At 38.4% G+C, this 25851-nt stretch overlaps 1 protein-coding gene across 2 annotated transcripts in view; it reads right to left on the reverse strand.

The window, feature by feature from the left end:
• MCU (mitochondrial calcium uniporter) overlaps positions 1-25851 on the reverse strand; it is a 324119-nt gene that overhangs the window by 111142 nt on the left and 187126 nt on the right. The window lies entirely within an intron of this gene.

Genomic DNA, 25851 nt, shown 5'->3' on the forward strand with positions numbered 1-25851 from the left:
CACGTCACTGTTCCTACCTGAACCGGCCAATTTGTGATCCGGAACAGTGACCACACCAATGGAGCGCAGCTAGAGCAACATAGTCATAGTGTGCCAAACCATCGCCGTCACATTTTAAAAGCACAGTACCAAAGCAGTCTGATAAAATTATAATGAATTAAATCTCTTTGTTCGTGAGTAATGAAACAGTCGAATGAAATTGTTCGCTTTATACGCGAGTGTTAAAGCGATGTTTTAATCTGCGTCGCTCGGTTTGACCAATCTAGGACATTCAATTGGTCTGATATTCAAAAGCGACGAACGTGATACCATTTTCAATAAAAATATCGAATTCGATTCACTTATCGGGTTAAAAAGAAGATAAGATAAAGAAATAGTCGTATTTTTTTCGCCCATGTACTTCGATACATGGTGTAATACAATGTATCGGGGCAGGTTACTGCACTCGCACTCAAAATAAGAAAAATTCGACGAAGTGTAAAAAGAATCGATTTTTTTAAAACTTTCGCAAGAGAACGAATCATCTCTGTGTGTGTGTGACGACTACCTCCATTGCATCCCACTGGATAGATACCATTCCCACAAATGCCCAATCGGCTACAATTTTTATATATGTATACGATCAACAGTAGTAGTCCTTCCATCATCCCCGGGCCGTGCCTTAGAGTCCGGGGATGCTGGTCAGTCTTACTGAGGAATCTTCCAGCGAGACTAGGAGGAAACGCTCCCCTATTCCGTCCTCGTCACCGTTCCCATTTAAAATGAGATCACAAAATGTGATCCCAACTGTGATCCGAAACGGTGACCAGACCACTGGAGCGGAGGTGAAAACGCTCCCCTATTCCGTCCTCGTCACCGTTCCCATTTAAAATCTAATCACAAAATGTGATCCCAACTGTGATACGAAACAGTGACCAGACCAATGGAGAGCAGGTAGAATATTATAGTCAGACACCAGAGTAGATACGTAGATGCGGCAGTTAGGACGATGTAGTCACAGTGCTCCTCGACCTCGCCACAGTTTCCATGTCAATTTCAACGACAAAGCGGAAACGGTGACCAGCACAAAAGGGGCAGCCACAGTGACATAGTTGAAAAAAAGCGCCAGGAAGATGTGCAGATGCAATGTAGTTGGAACGATGTAGCCCGATCGCAGTATGGCCAGCGCCGTCGAACTGGCGGTGACGCCCGGCGATTCATCAGCTACGGGAACGACGAGGAACAGATCGACTGACAAGTGCCTTAAACCATGTTCCAAATCCTCTATATCAGTCGAAATTGAAACAGTTTAAGAAGGTCCATACTGAGCTGCTTCATCTACGGGTCGATAACAACACGAATGACTGCTCGTCATATTCCACGCGAGCAGCCAGAAGCGTTATCGAGCACGCACCTCAACTGATTGCCTTCCATCGACTTGGAGTTTGATTTCAAATGACATTGTCCGCACTGCGACCAAATATTAAAACGAAGTAATGAAATTAAAATAAAAACATGGTCATAATTTGGGAGTACTAAAGCTGTTTGACAAAATTGTAATGAAATTAATGACTTCGTTCGCGTGTAATGAAACAGTCAAATGAAATTGTTCGCTTTATTCGCGAGTGTTAAAGCGATGCGTTAATCTGCGTCACTTGGATTGACCAATCAACCAGATTCAGTTGACCAGTTCTGAGATCCAAAAGCGACGCACGCGTATTTTTTAAAACAATAATATTAAATTCGTTTCAATATCGTGGGTTAAAACAAGTTTAAATACGCGAAATGTACAACTCATTTTTGAAGGCAAACGGTTACGCAGATTTTGAGACATCGTGGTCACCGTTTTGAAAAACATGCTTTTAAAGTTTCGTGTAACAATAATAATATTCTACTGTAGATTTTAGGCATTTATAAGAAAAATGTGCGACACGAAACAGTGGAAGTTTTAAGAATGATGTTTCAGTGGAAAGATTTAAAGCAAGACAGACTCTAAGAATGTTGTTACATTATTATTAACCTACTAAAAATATTGAGAAAGAATTTTACTTTAATTCATTGCAATTAAGGTAGGAAGTTAATATTTTACATCTAGATCCGCAGTCCGAGTCGAGAAATTTTGGATAAAAATTGGCCAACTTTGACTGACGATAACTCGACGAAGAATCATCGCAGGGCGATAATTTTGTCATCAAATTAAAGCTCGGATCCTCTAATTTAAGAGGCTGTTTCAGGATTCTGAATCCGACGCATCCTACTAACTCCAGCGTAAGGAATAGTAGGCGTGTTTCTGTCAGAAGTACGTCACGGTTCTCTCACGTAAAATAAAAGAATTAGACAAAATTTAAAAAAAAGAATTGACTTTTTGAAATATTCACAGCTGAATGAACAATTCCTGCAATGGATATCGCCGTAACTCGACGCTAGAGGGATTTGTTTCTCGCAAGAACTCAAACGTCTATTATTTGTATATATACAACGCGAAGTCGTCCATCCCTCATCCCCGCGTCTAAGGCAGGGTCCCGCTAGAAAGTCTTACTGAGGAGTCCTCTAGCGGGACCTGGACGAAACGTTCCCTTTTCCGTCCCCGTCACTGTCTTCTACAATCCTATCTGTGATGCGAAGCAGTGACCCGACCAATTGGAGCGAAGGTAGAGTAACATCGTTGGACATCAGGTAGATGCGTAGGTGCAGCAGTTGGGACGATATTAGTCCCCCTTCCTAGTGGGGCCACAGCGTCGTCGATCTGTCGGATATTACTCCTCCAACAGATCGACGAGTAAGTGCCTTTGACCGTGCCTTAGAAATTAAGTACGGGTAAGACATCCGTCCAAGTTTACGTCAGGCAATCAATTAATTGTTACTATAGAGTCTATATTTCAAATTCTATCAATGTTATAAACTTAAACTTCTATAAAGGACCATACTAGGCTGCTGCATCCACAACTTGATAAAAGCACAAATCGACTGCTCGTCAGACTCCTCGCGCGCAGCCTGATGCCTTATCGAGTGGTAACGCAACATGATTGCTACCCATCCACCTGAAACTGCCCGACCATTGTTACTCCTCCGGTTCCGTCCCGCCTATTCCGACCTTAGCGTCTAAGACAGGACCCGCTAGGATAGCCTTACTGAAGAGTCCGCTAGCGGGTCTGGGACGAAACGCCTCACATTTTTTTGTATTTTATTTTTCCATTTTCACATTTTATATTTCTATTATCCCTTATGGAGTTGATTTAATGATTTCCTATAAAAGAATCTATGTAATTTCAATGTCAGTCAAAATAAACGGCTTCAGATTTCTTCTTGCACAACTCCTGATTCTATGCGTCAAATTTTGTACGAAATTCTCCATGCAAGGCTATTGTACAGTATAAAAATCGTAGAAAGCTGAAATGAATTCAATCTTGTCAAGATTATGAAACGATTAGCTGTAGTATTAATATACACCTTTGTTCCCCAATCTAAACAGTTTTATATAACAGACAAAAGAATTAGCAGTCTGATGAAATTTTAAGTAAGCATCCCTATTTCTCAAGTAATAAAATGACATAATAAAACTCAAATGACCTTCTTCGCACTGTGCCCAAGAAATAAAGCGACGAAATAAAATTAAAAAAAGCGGAAGAATTTGTAAGCACTAAAGCTGTCTGATAGTATTATATAATGAATTTAATCGTTTTGTTCGTGAGTAATGAAACAGTCGGATAAAATTGTTCGCTTTATTCGAGAGAGTAAAAGCGATGCTTTAATCTGCGTCACTTGGATTGACCAATCAACGAGATTCAGTTGACCAGTTCTGAGATCCAAAAGCGACGGACGTGATTTCATTGTAAATAACAATACTGAATTTGTTTCACTTTTCGAGTTAAGAAAAGATTAACTACGCGAAATGTGCACTTAATTTCTGAAGGCAAGTGGGCACGCAGAATTTGAGATATTATGGTCATCGTCTTGAGAAACATGCTTATAATGTTTTGTCAAACAATACTCATAATTATGCTGGAGATGTTATGCATTCATAAGAAAAATATGCAGTGCAGCGGGAAACAGTGGATAGATTTTAAGAATGCTGTTTCAGTGGAAAGATGCTAAATTGCTAAAATAGTAGATAGATTTTGAGGAATACGAACTCTAAGAATGCTGTTACATTATTATATCAACCTATTACAAATATTCAGAAAGAAAAGACACTGCTATGTCTAAAATTAGATCCAGAGCAATGTGTTGTTGCGAGTATCACCTTGGTTTGTGTACATAAACTCGAGCGCGACATCAGTTTTTATACGCAGAGCCAATCTCAGCTGTTCGAGCTCGACACACACATAGGTGAACGACCGCACTATATATATGTGTGAGTCTTTTGTTTGTAACGTCGCTATCAACAATGACTCGTATTAATATTCGGTCACAGTATTATTAGAATAATTATTGCTCCGTTTTATTATTTATGATAGTACAAATTTTGTTTATTTATTGTGCGCATGTTCTTTTGTATAATAAGGGATAATCAAGATTGTGACAAAATTTAACGTCGCAAAAATACTCAGACAGTGAATGAATTACATTAATTTTATATATAAAATGAAAATCTTTTTATTCATGTTTTTATTATATTAATATTTTGTCGGTTGATCCTTTTGTTTTATTATTTCATGTAATCGCTTGGGCATGTTACAGATGATTTTATTTAAATGCTCCGACGAAATCCGTTTCCATTTGTTTAACAAACGTTAAATGTTTTAACTCTGTTGTTGTTCTTGTAGGTGTTGTACAAATTTTGCGGTATAATTGATCGCATAAATTTTCAATCGGATTTAAATCAGGCGATTGAGGCGGAGGATGCAGTACTGTATAATAAATATTCCTGTACAATTCTGGCCTTTCGTTTAAGATCATTGTCCTGATAAAATTTAAAACTGTTACGTATACCTATATTTATAGCACTTGTAATTAAATATTTTAAAAATGTCCAAATACTTCATTTTATCCATAATACCATCGAGGAAAACTAATTCACCTACACCTACAAACGAGATACAACCCCACACTATTATATTCCCACCACCGTGTTTCACTGTCGTTCTTAAATTTGAAATGTTTAATTCTGTATTTACTTTAACCCTTTGCACTCGAAGCTATTTTAACTGTAAATATAAAATCATTGTTCTCACTTATAGTATTTTTTATTTTATATGATAAAATGCATTTTATGCATATGAAATTGATTCTTGGGACTCACATAACAGTTACGCTCTTCACAATTCTTTAAATCTAAACTTTGTTAATATCAAAATTATCTTCAAACGTGATGTAACAAATTTTAGTGGTGCCTCTGAGTCACCACTCGAGTGCAAAGGGTTAAGCCACGTCATTTTTTGACTGTCGGATCCGTAAAGATTAAATTTACTTTCATCCGAAAATATTACATCATTCCACCACCAGTTGTCTTTGTAGAAATATTCTTTTGCAAAGCTCAATCTTTTCTTGCGATTTGCTTCATTTACGTAAAGCTTTCTACGAGGAACTCTTTCGTTGTAATCATAAGTTTTTCAACCCTTTGCACTCGAATGGTGACTCCGAGGCCCCAGTAAAACTGTTACGACACGTTCTAAGATCATTTTTACATTATCGAAGTTTAGATTTTAAGTATTATTAAAAGTATAATTGTTGCATGAATCACGAAATACTGTAAGTCAGAAAAATTACTTTAGATTCGCAGTTAAAATGGCTTCGAGTGTAAAGGGTTGATACTCGTCGCACTGTGTCCGGGTGTACCTTCTTCCCAGATTCTACGAACAACTCTTTTGTTAATTTTGTAGCATTTTGTCTAGAATCTTTCTTTATTTTTCTTATTATCTTGCATTGGTCGCGAGAGTCTAATAATTTTGGGCCACCTTTCTGAGGAATTAAATCGATGCAATCCTCACGAATGTATCGACGTACAATATCTGCCATACTACTCTTGCTTATATTTAATAATTTGGCTATATCTCTCTATGATTTTCCCTTTTCCTTGTTATAAATAGCTAATAGTCGGATTTCAAAAGACGTATTTCTTCCTTCTCGGCCAATTTTCAAAGGAAAACGTTTGATATCACCGATACTATTTGTGGTACCGAGTTCTCACAACGAATTAGATGTTGCGTTTATAAACAATGTGTGTTAGCAACATCGTCAATGTAGTACAGTGTCTTACTCTGGCATCTAAGATGTTGTGTCCGAATATTTTTACGACGTTAAATTTTGTCACAATCTTGTTTATCGCTTATTATACAAAAGAACATGTGCAATAAATGAACAAAATTTATGTTTCTACTTACTTTAAGAAGTGCTTTATTATATGAGAAAACAATTGGTTCAATAATACTATCATAAACAATAAAAATGAGCAATAATTCTTCTAATAATATCGTATCCGAATATTAATGCGAGTCACAGTATTTGTCAACTGGGCCATCCTTCCAAGTAATCCGAATATTAAATCTGTTCATCTATTTTTCCTTGTTTCCTATGCAGCGCTGTTCGTTAAGACATTGATCCTATTCACTGTAACGAACGTTCAGCGCTGCTTACTTCTTCCAATTTTCAAATTCTCTATTCCTTTACTTCTCTTGACCAATGGTCCACGACAATATGAATAAGCCCGTACAACGCGATCATAGCATGTGTGAATCCTCTGACGAGTGAGTTCGCTCTAGTTACGCTTGCAATCTTTCTGCACTTGCAGTTCAATTCCGCTCTTTTCTATTGCGCTTGCAACCGCCGCTACAGCTTTGTAGTCAAACATCGATCGCTTATCTCTTTCGTGAGCTTCACGATACATCATCACATTTCAACATTTTATTGTATACATCCTCCCTCTGTTTCTATCTTTGTTTACTAAAAAATCTTTAGTCTACCAAATCAGCGATTTTTAACCATACGGTTCACTATGCGAGCATGCAATCCCACTAGAGTCATCAACAACTTCATTCCTTTAGTTTGTTGTTGCAATTAAGAAAGTTCATATTTTACAACAAGATCCACAGATCGTGCGTAAAGAAATTTTACATAAGAATTGGTCAACTTCTCTTCTCGAGAACCACTAACAACCTTGTAGGTTTATACAATTCTTTTAAATAACTACGCGAAATTGCGTTCCCACCTTCTTCAATAGCGGTTTTTAGGTCTTCAATTCAATTAAATTGTCAACATTTTCTGTAGACATTACGAGATAACTGTCCCCAGACATTTTCAATAATATTCAAGTCCGTTGATCTCGCCGGTATGGTAAAAGTTGAATATTATTAGATTCAAAATATGTTTTTATCAGTTTGGGCTCATGGACTGATGCATTATCATGCTGAAAGATGAAAGCATCTCCACTTATTCGTTCCGCATTTGCTGTAATTACCCCATCAATTAGTTTTATATAATCAGCGCTTTTTAATTTCGCATTGATAAAACGAATATTTGTTTTCCCTTCATATACAACTCCTTCCCAAACCATGATTACTCCCCATTTGATCCGACGTTTGACTAGAAGCATCGAATCCATTCTAAGATCGTGAAAATGACACGACCAACCATCTGGTCCATCGAGAGTAAATCTTTTTTCATCCGTAGGAAGAACTTTCTCCTACTTCTTCTTCTGTCTATGTAATATGCTCATTAGCAAATACCATTCGGTCAGCAATATGTTTCTTTGTTAAGGATTGTTGTAAAATACGATGTACGTTCCTCTCGTTGGGGTCTATTACTGCCACCCGAGTCATTTCACGCAATTTGACGCCGAGAATTTGATGCAATTCGTAATATTTTCCGTGCACCACGATAATAAACAGCACACGGTCGACTTTAGCTTTTCTTTTTACCATACTTCTCTGGGTCTTTTAAAAAGTTTTTAATTACATTTTGACTTCTCCCTATTAATTATGATATTTTAGAGATGCTTGCACATCGCTTCTTAAAATGAAAATCATTATTTTTTCAGTTGTATTTAATTCGGTACCACGACACGTTTTAAAGGATATGAGCCAATATTTTCAAATATAAACTATTTGGATATTATTTGAACTTTTTCAACAGAAATTTTGCTATTGTCTTCTCTGTTACTATTCTCCTATCATTTTGTCGTACCCAGTTTTCACATAAACAGATATAATTCATGGAAAACAACATAAACAGTAATAGCTATACCGTATATACAGCTGCATGCGAAACCTTTCTATACTTTACTGCTTGTGAAAAACACGAAAAATTCTGGGATGTCCTATATTGTCGCGGAATGTATATTACTTTAGTTTATTGAGGTAATTAAGTAGAAAATTCATATTTTACATCAATATCCGCATTCCGCGTCGAGAAATTTTGGGTAAGAATTGGCCAAATTTGACCGACGATAACTCGACGAAGAAGCATCGTAGGGCAATAATTTTTTCATCAAATTAAAGCTCGAAACCTCTACTTTAAGAGGCTCTTTCTGGATTATATATCCGACACATCCTACTGATTCAGGCGTAAGGAATAGTAGGTGTATTTCTGTGAAGAGTACGTTACCGTTCTCGCACGTAAAATAAAAGAATTAAACAAGATTTAAAGAAAATAATGGAATTTTTCGAAGATTTACTGTTGAAGAAATAATTCCGGCAATGGATATCGCCGTCACTCGACGCCAGAGGGCTTTGTTTCTCGCAAGAACTCAAACGTCTCCAATTAGTATATTTACAAATTTAAGTCGTCCTATCCTCAATCCCGCGTCTAGGGCAGGGCCTCGCTAGAATGCCTTACTGAGGAGTCCACTCTAGCGAGGTCTGGACGAAACGCTTCGAAACCCATTCCGTCCTCGTCACAGTTTCCTTGTCCTTGCCCGCTCGCAAATCGGTAATACGATGAACGGGCATGCATTTCGAAACCGTGACCAGCAATAATCGAAGCAGAGGTAGAGTAACATAGTCGGTCATCAGGTAGATGCATGGGTGCAGTAGTGGGACCCCAAAGCCCTTTCTTAGTATGGTGACTACCAAGTCGATCTGTCGGAGAAGCACGAGGAGCACGACAGTTGCAACTCCAACATATCGACTGTTAAGTGCCTTACACAACCATGCCTCTTGTCGAGGGTCAGTATTGAAGGTGCCATTACAAAAATTAATATATATCCATTGTTATAATAGAGTATATTTCACAGTATATTTCTGTTGCTAAGTTCTCAGTTTAAATAAGGCCATACTAGGCAACTGCATCCACGGCTCGATAAAGCACAAACAACTGCGCGTTAGACTCCTCGCGTGCAGACTGATGCCTTATCGAGTGGTAATGCAATAAGATTGCTACTCATCCATCTGAAACTGTCCGATACTGTTCCTCACCCGATTCCGTCCAGCCCATTCCTTTCGCGTCTAAGGCAGGACCCGCTTGGATAGCCCTACTGATGAGTCCACTAGCGGGTCTGGGACGAAACGCCTCCTCACATTTTTTTTAATTTTTTTTTTTTAATTTTCACATTTTATATTTCCATTATCCCTTAAGAAGTTTATTTAATAATTTCCTATAAAGGAATCTGTAATTTCAATGTTTTTAACACTAGAAATACCAAACCAGTCAAGATTTTTTCTATTTCGATTAGGCGGTTCGTTTCTCTAATTTTCTCCATTGGTATCTAATTCTCCAGTGGATAAAAACGAACGCCAGATGACAGAACACCACCACTGCAACAAATGACGGTAGAATGTGTGTATGTGTGTGTGTGTGTGTGTGTGTGCGTGTGTGAACAATATCGTTGATTCTGTTGTCAGGTGATAGAGCGATCTGGTGAAATTCTAACCAAAATTAATCATTTATTTCTCAAGTAATAAAGTGATGTAATAGAATTCAAATGCCATTATCCGCAATGTGCACAAGAAATAAAGCGACGTAACAAAATTTAAAAAAAAAACGGTCTCATTATTTGTAAATACTGAAGCTGTCTGATAAAATTATAGTGAATTTAATTTTCGTGAGTAATGAAACAGTCGAATAAAATTGTTCGCTTTATTCTCGAGTGTTAAAGCGATGCTTTAATCTGCGTCACTTGGATTGACCAATCTAGGACATTCAATTGGTCTGATATCCAAAAGGGACACGCACGTGATTCCATTCTAAATAAAAATACCGAATTCGATTTACTTATCGAGTTAAAAAGAAGATAAGATAAAGAAATAGTCGTATTTTTTTCGCCCATGTACTTCGATACATGGTGTAATACAATGTATCGGGGCAGGTTACTGCACTCGCACTCAAAATAAGAAAAATTCGACGAAGTGTAAAAAGAATCGATTTTTTTTAAACTTTCGCAAGAGAACGAATCATCTCTGTGTGTGTGTGACGACTACCTCCATTGCATCCCACTGGATAGATACCATTCCCACAAATGCCCAATCGGCTACAATATGTGTACGATCAACACCGGGTAGTCCTTCCATCATCCCCGGGCCGTGCCTTAGAGTCCGGGGATGCTGGTCAGTCTTACTGAGGAATCTTTCAGCGAGACTAGGAGGAAACGCTCCCCTATTCCGTCCTCGTCACCGTTCCCATTTAAAATGAGATCACAAAATGTGATCCCAACTGTGATCCGAAACGGTGACCAGACCACTGGAGCGGAGGTGAAAACGCTCCCCTATTCCGTCCTCGTCACCGTTCCCATTTAAAATGTAATCACAAAATGTGATCCCAACTGTGATACGAAACAGTGACCAGACCAATGGAGAGCAGGTAGAATATTATAGTCAGACACCAGGGTAGATACGTAGATGCGGCAGTTAGGACGATGTAGTCACAGTGCTCCTCGACCTCGCCACAGTTTCCATGTCAATTTCAACGACAAAGCGGAAACGGTGACCAGCACAAAATGGGCAGCTACAGTGACATAGTTGAAAAAAAGCGCCAGGAAGATGTGCAGATGCAATGTAGTTGGAACGATGTAGCCCGATCGCAGTATGGCCAGCGCCGTCGAACTGGCGGTGACGCCCGGCGATTCATCAGCTACGGGAACGACGAGGAACAGATCGACTGACAAGTGCCTTAAACCATGTTCCAAATCCTCTATATCAGTCGAAATTGAAACAGTTTAAGAAGGTCCATACTGAGCTGCTTCATCTACGGGTCGATAAAAACACGAATGACTGCTCGTCAGATTCCACGCAAGCAGCCAGAAGCGTTATCGAGCACGCACCTCAACTGATTGCCTTCCATCGACTTGGAGTTTGATTTCAAATGACATTGTCCGCACTGCGACCAAATATTAAAACGAAGTACTGAAATTAAAATAAAAACATGGTCATAATTTGGGAGTACTAAAGCTGTTTGACAAAATTATAATGAAATTAATGACTTCGTTCGCGTGTAATGAAACAGTCAAATGAAATTGTTCGCTTTATTCGCGAGTGTTAAAGCGATGCGTTAATCTGCGTCACTTGGATTGACCAATCAACCAGATTCAGTTGATCAGTTCTGAGATCCAAAAGCGACGCACGCGTATTTTTTAAAACAATAATATTGAATTCGTTTCAATATCGCGGGTTAAAAAAAGTTTAAATACGTGAAATGTACAACTCATTTTTGAAGGCAAACGGTTACGCAGATTTTGAGACATCGTGGTTACCGTTTTGAGAAACATGCTTGTAAAAAAAAAGTTTTGTCAAACAGTACTCATAATTATGCCGGAGATTTTATGCATTCGTAAGAAAAATATGCAGTGCAGTGGGAAACAGTGGATAGATTTTAAGAATGCTGTTTCAGTGGAAAGATGCTAAACTGCTCAAACAGTAGAAAGATTTTGTGGAATACAAACTATAAGAATGCTGTTACATTATTTTTCATCCTATTACAAATATTGAGAAAGAAAATAAATTACCATTTCACCATAGTTTGTTGCAATGAAGGTGGACAGTTTATATTTTTCATCAAGGTCCGCGCGTAGAAAAATCTTGGATAAAAATTGGTCAAGTTTGACTGACGACAGCTCCACAAAGAATCATCCTAGGACGATAGTCTTATTTCAAATTGTAGTTCGGAACCTGTACTTTAAAACGCTGTTTCAGGATTATAAATCCGACGCCTCATACTCTAATGTAGATGTATGGAATATTAAGTGAATTTTTGTGCACATGTACTTCGACACAAAGTGTATGTCAAAGTATTAGGACACGTTACGATTCTCGCACATAAAATAAAAGAATTGGACAATGTGTAAAAAGACGAATCGATTTTTTGAAAGATTCACAGTTGAATAAATAATTCCTGCGATGGCTTCCACCGGCACTCGACACCAGATGGATACCTTTCTCACAAATACTTAATCAACTTCAATTCGTATGTATAAGGCAGGACCCCGCTAGAGATAGCCTTACAGATGAGGGTACTAGCGGGTCCGGGACGAAACGCCCTATATTTTTTTTGCTATATTTTTCCATTTTCACTACAAATCCCGTATCACTTAAGAAATTAATTCAATGATTTCCTATGAAAGAATCTTTGTAATTTGAATCTTGAATCTTGAACACGAAAAATATCAAAGCAGTCAAAATAAACGGTTCCAGTATTTTTCTCTTACAAGTTCTGATTCTGTAAAAATGGATACGTCGGGAAATTTTGTATGAACTTCTTTATGCAATATTTTAGAGTAAAAATCGAACGAAGATAAAATCACAAGATTTATGGTAATCATGAAGTAAACCGCACTCAATTAATCTTTGCTCTGTTCTCTGTATCACCTTATTGCCTGAATGACGACGATTTGGAAATCGTTGCCTGTAACACTTAACTACTGCTGTTGCACTTCCATTGCAAGCTCCTAACGCTTGCACCATGTCAACGTATTCACGATTGCTGTAGCGAGACATTGTTACAATTCGATTGATACAGACAGAGTAACAATAACAGAGAACAACAAATATTAAACTGTAAATGAGCATAATCATGCTACGTGCGCGCTTGAAACAATCTTCAAAATCGATTATCTCGTAAACGAAGCTTCAAACAGAAAAATGTTATTCCATCTTTTCGACTTATTTTCGCACGAGTGAATGGCGTTAATACACCATTCGATGAAATGGCGATCGAGACGAGTGCTTTTGGCTCGTATTTCGCATGACCGGCATATCTAAGATCGTTGGATACATTTTCGACGCTGTCCTTATAAAATATATCCTTCTCCGCCAATTCATGGCGAGCAAAAGTGAAATATTTTTCATCATGCAGAACAATCGATGCGTCTTTTTTAAAATATATCGAACGGACTGCACGGCAACATTTCGGAATTATTTCGAGCTTTCTGACGGTGTATTTTGGAGCACGTTGACGCTTGAATTTTCAAACGTCGTTCTCTCTCGATACTCCATGAACTGTTATATGGGAAATACCGCATTCTCGTGACAATCGCTGTGTTGATTTGCCAACCTTGCTAACACCACTTGACTGTAGTTTTTTCGTTGTTTTGGTGACAAGCGAACGGGGGCGACCAAGTTAATGGTCTATTATGGGCTCCTCGCCGTACACCTTTATAATACAATAAATTGTTACTCGGAATAAGATCTGGTTGATCTTTAAAAGAGTTAACAATTTGTTTTGTATATAATTTTCCAACAAGACTACAAATAGTCTTACGCAACTAGATTTTGTAGGACATTGCTAATTGGAATATTGGACTAAACGGTTTCCGATAGTAACGTAGATGTATTGTTGCGCTTCCTACGATATTTTATTGCAGCGTCATCAACAATCAAGAAGCTTCGGCGCGCGATGCAAATCTGTCATACGACTTGTGCTACGCGCGTTAGAGCGATCTGATGAAATTCTAAGCAAGCTTATTCATTTATTTCTCAAGTAATAAAGTGACGTAATAGAACTCAAATGAGATTCTCCGCGCTGTGCTCAAGGAATGAAGCGACGTAATAAAATTAAAATAAGAACGAGCACATTATTTGTGAGTACTAAAGTTGTAATGAATTTCATCGCTTCGTTCGCGAGAAACGAGACATTCTAATAAAATTATTCGCTTTATTCGCGAGTTTTAAAGCGATGCTTCAATCATGGTCACTTCGATAGACCAATTAAGGACATTCAATTGGCCAGTTATGAGATCCAAAAGCGACGCAGGTGTTTTTCCTTTTTAATAGCGATACTGACTTTGTTTCACTTTGCGGATTAAAAACAGTTTAAGTATTCGAAATGGGATCCTAATTTATAAAGGAAAATGGTCACGAAGATTTTGAGATATCATGGCCACCATTTTGAAAAACATGCTTGTAAAGATTCATGTAACAATACTGACATTGGAGACTGTAGATTTTATGCATTTATAAGAAAAATATGTGACAGGAAACAGTGGCAAGATTTTAAGAATGCCGTTTCAGTGGATAGATGCTACAGTGTTAAAACAGTGGAAAGACTTTAAGAAAGAAAGAAGAATGCTTGTTAAGAATGCTGTTACATTATCATCAACCTATTACAAATGTAGAAAAAGGAAACAAACTACTATTTTACATTAGTTTACTGCAATTTAGGTAGAAAATTCATATTTTTCATCAAGATCAACAGAGAAATTACGGATAAAAATTGGCTAACTTTGACCGACGATAACTCGGCGAAGAATCATCGCAGGGCGATAATTTTTTCATCAAATTAAAGTTTGGAACCTCTACTTTAAGATGCTGTTTCAGGATTATAAATCCGACACATAGTAATGATTCAGGCGTAAGGAATAGTAGGTGTATTTCTGTCAAAAGTACGTAAACGTTCTCACACGTAAAATAATAGAATTAGTCAAAATTTAAAAAAAACAATTGACTTTTTGAAATATTCACAGTTGAATGAACAATTCCTGCAAAGGATATCGCCGTCAGTCGACGCTAGAGGGATTTGTTTCTCGCAAGAACTCAAACGTCTTTTATTTGTATATATACAACGCGAAGTCGACTATCCCTCAACCCCGCGTCTGTGGCAGGGCCCCGCTAGAAAGTCTTACTGAGGAGTCCTCTAGCGGGACCCAGACGAAACGCTCCCTATTCCGTCCACGTCACCGTTCCTGTTTAACCTAATCCTATCTGTGATACGGAACAGTGACCAGACCATTGGAGCGTAGCTAGAGCAACAATGTCGGTCGCCAGGTAGATGCGTAGATGCAGCAGTTGGGACGCTGTAGTCCCTTTCGTAGTATGGCCAGCACTCGTCGATCTGTCGGGATCGTTCTGAGCTGTTCATGAGCCCAAACGACACCAGAACGACGAACACAGATCGACAAGTGCCTTAAACCAAAGCATGAAGCCCGCTTAAGGGTTATCAATAGTAGTGATAAAAAGAAATAGTTGAAATAGTTGAAACAATAGCAATATATATAGTGTTCATAATTGTTCAATTTCAAATCCTCTATTCCTGTTAAAATTCCAATAATCTAATGTCCATACTAAGACAGCTGCACCTGCGGTTCGATAAAATCACAAACGACTGCTCGTCAGACTCCTCGCGTGCAGCCTGATGCCTTATCGAGCGGTAACGTAACTTGATTCCTACCCATCAACCTGAAATTTCCGACCATTGTTACTCCGCTGTATTCGTCATGCGTCTAAGACAGGACCCGCTAGGATAGCCACACTGAAGAGTCTGCTAGCGGGTCTGGGACGAAACGCCTCACATTTTTTTGTATTTTATTTTTCCATTTTCACGTTTTATATTTCCATTATCCTTTAAGAAGATCTAACAATGATTTTGTATGAAAGAAAATTTGTAATTTCACTATCTTTAACACTAGAAATACCAAACCAGTCGAAATAAACGGTTTCCGATTTTTCCTTTTGTAACACCTGATTCTACGATAATGTATGCGTCCGAAAATTTTAAAGGAACTTCTGTATGCAAGAGTATTGTACAGTAAAAATCGTAGGAAGCTTCGAAAAGAATCCAATAATGTGATTGTTAATGAAATGTTACACATTAGCTATAGTATTAATGAATACATTTATTACACATCTGTTATTAACATAGTATCTAAGAGGGAATTTTACAAGACTAAGCAGTATTATTTGTAAGACAAGAGAATTTTTATGGAAATAATGTGCGATCAAATAAGAACAGAGTTAACTAAAAATTTAATTCATTCGTGAATATTATACGGGTATTTTTGAAGGTATGCAGATAAACGAAACGTTGATGATAATGTTACAGAGCTCAAAATCATTCAATTTTGAGACGTGTCATCTGTTTGTCGCGGATTGTAAGAACAAAGTAACTTGTACAAAGATGAAGAATTCTAGACTTTGGAATGTGCAAAATCTACAGTTCAGATAATTCCTGTGTCAAAAATTTCACTATTCCGTTCCTCGATGCACTTTTAACCCCGCGAGAAAGAACTTTTTTCTATTTCGAATAGACGCTGCGTATCTCTCAGCTAATTTCTCCCTTGTTATCTCATTTTCCACTGGGCAAAAAGGAACGCCGGATGGCAGAACTTTTTCCCTCCTTTGCTGCAACAAAACAGGGTAGAATGTGATAAAATGAAAACAATATATCATTAATTCTCTCTGTTCTCAGGTGATACAGCAATCTTATGAAATTCTAACCGAAATTAATCATTTATTTTTCAAGTGACTCAGTGACGTAATATAGCTCAAATAACAGTGTTCGCACTGTGCCCAAGAAATAAAGCGACGTAATAAAATTAAAAAGAAAAATGCGCCCATTATTTGTGAGTATCAAAGCTATCTGATAAAATTATAATGAATTTTGTCGCTTTTTTCGCGAATAATAAACAATTAAAGCGATGCTTTAATCTGCGTCACAAGGATTGACCAATCAAGAACATTCAATTGACCAGTTATGAGATCCAAAAGCGACGCACATGTTTTTTTTTAAATAACAATACCGAATTCGTTTTACTTTTCGGGATAAGAAAAGATTATTAACTATGTGCGAAATGTGCACTTAATTTCTGAAGGCAAATTGGCACGTAGAATTTGAGATATCATGGTCACCGTTCTGAAAAACATGCTTGTAAAGTTTCGTGTGACAATCCTGATTATTAAAGTGTAGATTTTATTAATTTACAAGAAAAATGAACAGATGCGACAAGTAACAGTGGAATGATTTTAAGAATGCCCTTTCAGTGGAGAAATGGTAAAAATGCTAAAACACTGGAAAGATTTTATCAAAGACAGGCTCTAAGAACGTTGTTACATTATTATTAAATTATTAGAACTATTAAGAAAGAAAACAAACTGCTACGTCTACAATAAAAACCGGAGCATTCGTTTTTACGGGTATCACCTGAGTCGGTGTACAAAAACTCCAGCACGACGTCAGTTTTTGTAGAGTCAAAATCAGCTGTTCAAACTTGACACCAGCAGCAGCACTTTACAGCCGCGATGTAAACATTTGACAATATTCTGTTGATAACGTCGCTATCTATTTTTCGACTGGAGCATCTTTCCAAGTAATCGCAATATCAAATCCGTTTACACAATTTCCTCATTTCCTATGCAGCGCTGTTCATTAACACGTTGATCCTATGCTCTCTAAGGAACGTTCAGCGCTGCTTAGTCTTACCAAGTTTCAAATTCTTCAATCCCTTACGTCTCCTGACCGATGGACCACGACAATATAAATAGGCCCGTAAAAGTTGAATATTATTAGATTCAAAATGTGCTTTTACCGGTTTGGCCTTATGCACTGATGCATAAGATGGCGGTCGAAAATGTAGAACCACGGTCTATCATCCCCAATCGAACGGCACGATTGAACATTGGCACCGTTCTCTTAAAGTGGCCTTGAGATGCCACGCACACAAAAGTTGGGACGACGCATTACCAGCTGTGTTACTAGGATTAAGAACCTGCTCGAAAGAAGAAAACCTGAATTGTTCTCCAACAGACTTAGTGTACGGCACTACCTTGAGGGTACCGGCAGAATTCTTCGATTCGGAAGACCCAGACTCTGATCCACATTTGATCCACAAGAACCGTGTTTTCCAGCATAAGGACTTACACAGCTGCACACATTTTTTTTCTCCGTAGAGACATGCATAAACACCCATTAGAGCAACCATATACCGGCCCGAATAGAGAGTAATAGAGAGAATTTCTGACCGCGTTTTCGCAATTGCGGTTGAGGAAAAAATCATCTCCGTATCGATACAGAGGCTCAAACCGGCATACTTCGCTGTAGAGCTAAGTCAGCCAGCGGAAAGCCAGCAGGAAAAACCGGCAACAGGTTTTTCCAATTCCATTGGCATGCTTAAAACATATCCTGGTGCGCGACAGTCAAAAGCTAAAATGACACAGTTCGATCTACCTACCTAGCATGTAGGACTGTGTGAAGAAAAAACGCAGCTTCTACCGTTGCGTCGTTATTTTTAAGTTGCGTTGGTAGGACCAGGTTATTTTCATTTCCAATTCCTCCCCAAACCACGATTAACTCCCCCTTTCATCCGACGTTTGACTAGAAACACCGGCTCCATTCTAAGATCGTGAAAATAACACGATCAACCATCTGGATCATGGAGAGTAAAACTTTTTTCATCGGTTAAAAGCATTTTCTTCCACTTCTTCTTATATTACTTTAGTTTATTGCTGTAATTAAGTAGAAAATTCATATTTTACATCAATATCCGCATTCTGCGTCGAGAAATTTTGTGTAAGAATTGGCCAAACTTGACCGACGATAACTCGACGAAGAATTATCGCAGGGCGATAATTTTTTCATCAAATTAAAGCTCGGATCCTCTAATTTAAGAGGCTGTTTCAGGATTCTGAATCCGACGCATCCTACTAATTCCAGCGTAAGGGATAGTAGGCGTGTTTCTGTCAGAAGTACGTTCACGTTCTCTCACGTAAAAAATAAGAGAATTAGACAAAATTTAAAAAAAAGAATTGACTTTTTGAAATATTCACAGTTGAATACACAATCCCTGCAATGGATATCGCCGTCACTCGACGCTAGAGGGATTTGTTTCTCGCAAGAACTCAAAACGTCTTCTATTTGTATATATACAACGCGAAGTCGATCATCCTTCAGCCCCGCGTCTAAGGCAGGGTCCCGCTAGGTAGTTTCACTGAAGAGTCCACTAGCGAGACCCGGACGAAACGCTGGGCAACAATCCTGTCCTTGTCACATTTTCTTCGTCGATTTTCGAATGGAAAAGGAAACTGTGACCAGGACCAGGACTGCAGTAGAGTCACATAGTCGAACGCCAGGAAGATGCGTAGATGCAGTGGGGATGTTGTAGTCCCTTTCCTAGTATGGCCCGTCTCCGTCTATCTGTTGTAGTCGTCCGGGTTGCTCGCATCGGCAGCAACACGGAACGACAACATGACAAGAGATGGATGGTGCAAGTGCCTTACAATTAAGTCAATTACCTAATATAGTCAATAGGACCAGGTGATGTCAATTAACTACGTAAGTCAATTGTACTGTTACAGCGTATAGTAAGTCCTTTAACAGTACAGGGCTCCCATAAGTCAATTCCATATCTAAGCAATAATAAAAATCTCAGGGATATAGTTTAGGAAAGGCCATACTGGGCAGCTGCACCTACGGCTCGGTAAAACTCGAATGACTGCTCCCGATTACGGCGGGAGCAGTGATTCGTTACCGAGTGTGTCATGCAAGCTAATTGCGACCCATCTTCCAGGAATTTGAAATGTTCGACTAGCAATGTCACTCTACTGCCAGCGTCTGAGACAGGGCCCGCTAGAAAAGCCTTACTGATGAGTCCACTAGCGGGTCTGGGACGAAACGCCTCACATTTTTTTAAAATTTATTTTTGTATTTTCACATTTTATATTTCCATTATCCTTTAAGAAGATCAAACAATGATTTTCTATGAAAGAATCTTTGTAATTTCACTGTCTTTAACACTAGAAATATTAAACCAGTAAAAAAAACGGTTTCCGATTTATTTTTTTACAAGTTCTGATTCTATAAAAATGTATAATTGAACATTTTTCCTCCATTGTTGCAACGAAAGAGGATAAAATATGATAGAATGAAAATAATATCGTTGACCCTGTTCTCAGGTGTGATAGAGCGATCTGATGAAATTCTAACCAAAATTAATCATTTATTTATCAAGTGACTAAGTGACGTAATAAGACACAAATGACATTATCCGCACTGTGTCCAAGTGATAAAGCGACGTAATGGAATTTAAAAGAAATGCGCCCATTACTTGTTAGTGTCAAAGCTGTCTGATAAAATTATAATGAACATAGTCTCTTTTTTCGTGAGTGATGAAACAGTCGAATAAAATTGTTCGCTTTACTGCCAAGTGTTAAAGCGATGCTTTAATCTGCGTTAATTGAATTAACCAATCAACGACATTCAATTGACCAGTGATGAGATCAAAGATCGTGAAAATAACATGATCAACCATCTGGACCATCGAGAGTAAATCTTTTTTCCTTCGGTATAAGAAGCACATTCTTCTACTTCTTCTTCCATCTAATATACTCTATGACAAATACTATTCGGTCATGAATATGTTTTGAAGTTTCTTACGTTTTATATAATCAGATCGTTATAAAATACGCTGTTCGTTGGTTTTTATTGTTGCCTCCCAAAGCATTTAACGTGCTGTCAGGGTGAAATTTGACGCAATACGTAATATTTTCGGTCGTCCTTTGCTTTTCTTTTTACCATACTTCTCCGGATTTTTTAAAAAGTTTAATTACATTTTGACTTCTACCTATTAATTTCAATATTTCCGAAATGCTTGCATCGTTTCTTAAAATTAAAATCATTATTTTTTCAGTTTTATTTAATTCGGTACCACGACCCGTTTTAAAAGATATGAACCAATATTTTTACATAATTAATTACTTCATCTGTATCACGCACTGCCTATTATTGAAATATAAACTATTTAGATATTATTTGACCTTTTTCAACAGAAATTTTGCTGTTAACTTCTCTGCTACTATTCTCCTATCATTTTGTCGTACTCGGTTTTCACATAAACAGATATAATTCATGGAAAACAACATAAACAGTGATCGCTATACCGTTTATACAGCTGCATGCAAAACCTTTCTATACTTTATTGCCTTTGAGAAATACGAAAAATTTTGGGGTGTCATATCATTTTGTCGCGGAATGTATATTACTTTAGTTTATCGAGGTAATTAAGTAGAAAATTCATATTTTGCATCAAGATCCGCAGTCCGCGTCGAGAAATTTTGGGTAAGAATTGGCCAACTTTGACCGACGATAACTCGACAAAGAAGCATCGTAGGGCGACAATTTTTTCATCAAATTAAAGCTCGGAACTTCTACTTTAAGACGCTATTTCAGGATTATAAATCCGACGCATCCTATTGATTCAGTCGTAAGGGATAGTAGGTGTATTTCTGTGAAAAGTACGTAAACGTTCTCTCACGTAAAATAAAAGAATTAGTCAAAATTTAAAAAAAAGATTTGACTTTTTGAAATATTCACAGTTGAATGAACAATTCCTGCAAAGGATATCGCCGTAACTCGACGCTAGAGGGTTTTGTTTCTCGCAAGAACTCAAACGTCTTTTATTTGTATATATACACCGCGAAGTCGACTATCCCTCATCCCCGCGTCTAAGGCAGGGCCCCGCTAGATAGTCTTACTGAGGAGTCCTCTAGCGGGACCCGGACGAAACGCTCCCTATTCCGTCCATGTCACCGTTCCCACCTCAAATTGTGATACGGAACAGTGACCACAATAGAATGGAGCGTAGCGAGAGCAACATTGTCGGTCGCTAGGTAGATGCGTAGATGCAGTAGTTGGGACGCTGTAATCCCTGTCCTAGTATGGCGACTGCGCCGTCGATCTGTCGGAGAAGCCCGAACACCGAAAGAGGCGACTCCAACAGATCGACTGCTAAGTGCCTTAGATTAAGCTTTAAGCCCATGGCGGCATGCAATATAATGACAATAATATCAAGAGTAGACAATAATCGCAACAATAGGCAATAAACATGCTCAATAATTGTTATATTTCAAATCCTATATTCCTGTTGAAATTTAAATAGTGTAAGGTCTATACTAGGACAGCTGCACCTGCGGTTCGATAAAAGCACAAACGACTGCTCGTCAGACTCCTCGCGTTCAGCCTGATGCCTTATCGAGCGGTAACATAACTCGATTCCTACCCATCAACCTGAAATTTCCGACCATTGTTACTCCGCTGTATTCGTCCTGCGTCTAAGACAGGACCCGCTAGGATAGCCTTACTGATGAGTCCACTAGCGGGTCTGGGACGAAACGCCTCACATTTTTTTGTATTTTATTTTTCCATTTTCACATTTTATATTTCCATTATTCCTTAAGAAATTCATTGAATGATTTACAATGAAGGAATCTTTGTAATTTCAATGTCTTGAACACCAGTAATATCAAAGCTGTCGAAATAAACGGTATCCGATTTATTCTTCACAACACCTGATTCTATAAAAATGTATATGTCGGGATAATTTTATACGAACCTCTTCATGCAAGAGTGTTTTACAGTAAAAATCATAGGGAGGTTGAAGTGAATCCAATCATGTTATTCTCATGAATCTATATATGTTAGCTGTAGAATTAATGTATACATTTGTTCCAGTATAAATGATCTATTATTAACAAAGATGCAAGATCCGCAGTTCACATAATTTCAGTGTCAAAAACTCGACTATTGCGTTCCTTGATGCACTTTTAGCCTCGCGGGAAAAAACCTTTTTTCTATTTCAAATAGGCGGTTCGTTTCTGTAATTTCTCCATTGGTATCTAATTCTCCAATGGGTGAAGACGAACGAATCAATATCGTTGATTCTCTCTGTTCTCAGGTGATACAGCAATCTTATGAAATTCTAACCGAAATGAATCGTTTATTTTTCAAGTGACTCAGTGACGTAATATAGCTCAAATGATACTGTTCGCACTGTGCCCAAGAAATAAAGCGACGTAATAAAATTAAAAAGAAAATGCGCCCATTATTTGTGAGTATCAAAGCTGTCTGATAAAATTATAATGAACTTAGTCGCTTTTTTCGCGAATAATGAAACAGTCGAATAAAATTGTTCGCTTTATTCGCGAGTGTTAAAGCACTACTTCAATATGCGTCACTTGGATTGACCAATCAAGAACATTCAATTGACCAGTTATGAGATCCAAAAGCGACGCACATGCTTTTTTTTAAAATAACAATACCGAATTCGTTTTACTTTTCGGGTTGAGAAAAGATTAACTATGCGAAATGTGCACTTAATTTCTGAAGGCAAATTGGCACGCAGAATTTGAGATATCATGGTCACCGTTTTGAAAAACATGCTTGTAAAGTTTCGTGTGACAATCCTGATTATTAAAGTATAGATTTTATTAATTTACAAGAAAAATGAACAGATGCGACAAGTAACAGTGGAATGATTTTAAGAATGCCCTTTCAGTGAAGAAATGGTAAAAATGCTAAAAAACACTGGAAAGATTTTAATAAAGACGGGCTCTAAGAACGTTGTTACATTATTATTAAATTATTAGAACTATTAAGAAAGAAAAAAAAACTGCAACGTCTAAAATAAAAACCAGAGCATTCGTGTTTACAGGTATCACCTGAGTCGGTGTACAAAAACTCCAACGCGACGTCAGTTTTTATAGAGTCAAAATCAGCTATTCGAACTCGACACGAGCAGCAGCACTTTACAGCCGCGATGTAAACATTTGACAATATTCTGTTGATAATGTCGATATCTATTTGTCGACTGGGCTATTCTTTCAAGTAATCGCATATCAAATCCGTTTACATAATTTCCTCATTTCCTATGCAGCGCTGTTCATTAACACGTTGATCCTATGCACTCTAAGGAACGTTCAGCGCTGCTTAGTCTTTCCAATTTTCAAATTCTTCAATCCTTTACCTCCACTAACCGATGGACCACGACAATATAAATAGGCCCGTAATAGCTGAATATTATTAGATTCAAAATGTATTTTTACCGGTTTGGCCTTATGCACTGATGCATTATCTTGCTGAAAGATGAATGCATCTCCATTAATTCGATCCGCATTTGCTGCAATTTCTTCGTCAATTAGTTTTGTATAATAAAAAATGAGACTTCCTTTATTTCAGACGCTTTGCTCCAAAAATGTGCCGGAGTTACTGGTAGGTAGTACAGTAATGTCTCCCTAACTAACGGTTAAATTGTCCATAAATATGGACAATTTGGGAAGAGGAGATATCATTATTCGAGCCTTGCAGCTCGTCTTTATAGTTATTGACAATTCGTGACTATAAAAATGAACCGCAAGGATCGTCTCTCTTCTCCCTAAACTGTCCATTTTAGTGGACAATCTAAGCGTCAGTATGGGAGACATGACTGCACTGCCAAGCATCGGACGACCAGATACGGACGTACGTACCGAAAGCTCTGCGGAAGAGGGTATTAGATGTCGTCCACCGTCTCTCACATCCAAACAACAGAGCCACTAGATACGCGGTTGCCACCGAATCCAAATTCGGTTGGCCGTCGATGAACAAAGATATAGCGGATTGGGCGCGTTCTTGTCGCACCTGCCAACGCGCAAAGGTGCATCGACACGATTCTCTACTACCAGAGAAGATTACTGTTTCGGATGCGAGGTTCGCGCATCTGGGGGGTCCAAGGGACATCGTTGGACCCTTACCGCCTTCGCAAGGTTATCGTTACGATCGTCCGAAGCCATCCCTATTATGGAGACCTCCGCTGAATGCGTGGCGAAAAATTTGTTCGCGCGTTGAGTCGCATGATTTGGAGCGCCCAAACGGATAACCACCAATCGTGGGAGTCAGTTCGAGGGACCGCGTTGTTCGCAGCGCTTGTTAAATTAATTGGCGGTCGAAGATGTAAAACCATGGCCTATCATCCCCAATCGAACGGCACGATTGAACATTGGCACCGTTCTCTTAAAGTGGCCTTGAGATGCCACGAACACAAAAATTGGCTCAACGCGTTACCAGCTGTGTTACTGGAATTAAGAACCTGCTTGAAAGAAGAAAACCTGAATTGTTCTCCTGCAGAGTTAGTGTACGGCACTACCTTGAGGGTACCGGCAGAATTCTTCGATTCGGAAGACCTAGACTCTGATCCACAATTGATCCACAAGAACCGTGTTTTCCAGCATAAGGGATTACACAGTTGCACACATTTTTTTTCTCCGTAGAGACATGCATAAACACTCATTAGAGCAACCATATACCGGTCCGAATAGAGTGTAATAGAGAGAATTTCTGACCGCGTTTTCGCAATTGCGGTTGAGGGAAAAATCATCTCCGTATCGATACAGAGGCTCAAACCGGCATACTTCGCTGTAGAGCTAAGTCAACCAGCGGAAAGCCAGCAGGAAAAACCGGCAACAGGTTTTTTCAATTCCATTGGCATGCTTAAAACATATCCTGGTGCGCGACAGTCAAAAGCTAAAATGGTACAGTTCGATCTACCTACCTACCATGTAAGACTGTGTGAAGAAAAAACACAGCTTCTACCGTTGCGTCGTTATTTTTAAGTTGCGTTGGTAGGACCAGGTTATTTTCATAACCAATTCCCTCCCAAACCATGATTAACTCTCCCTTTCATCCGACGTTTGACTAGAAACACCGGCTCCACTCTAAGATCGTGAAAATAACACGATCAACCATCTGGACCATTGAGAGTAAATCTTTTTTCATCGGTTAAAAGCATTTTCTTCCACTTCTTCTTATATTACTTTAGTTTATTACTGGAATTCAGTAGAAAATTCATATTTTACATCAATATCCGCATTCCGCGTCGAGAAATTTTGGGTAAGAATTGGCCAAATTTGACCGACGATAACTCGACGAAGAAGCATCGTAGGGCGATAATTTTTTCATCAAATTAAAGCTCGGAACCTCTACTTTAAGAGC

The sequence above is a fragment of the Megalopta genalis genome, chromosome 12 (assembly GCF_051020955.1).
Source record: "Megalopta genalis isolate 19385.01 chromosome 12, iyMegGena1_principal, whole genome shotgun sequence".
Classification (NCBI taxonomy): Eukaryota; Metazoa; Arthropoda; class Insecta; order Hymenoptera; family Halictidae; genus Megalopta; species Megalopta genalis.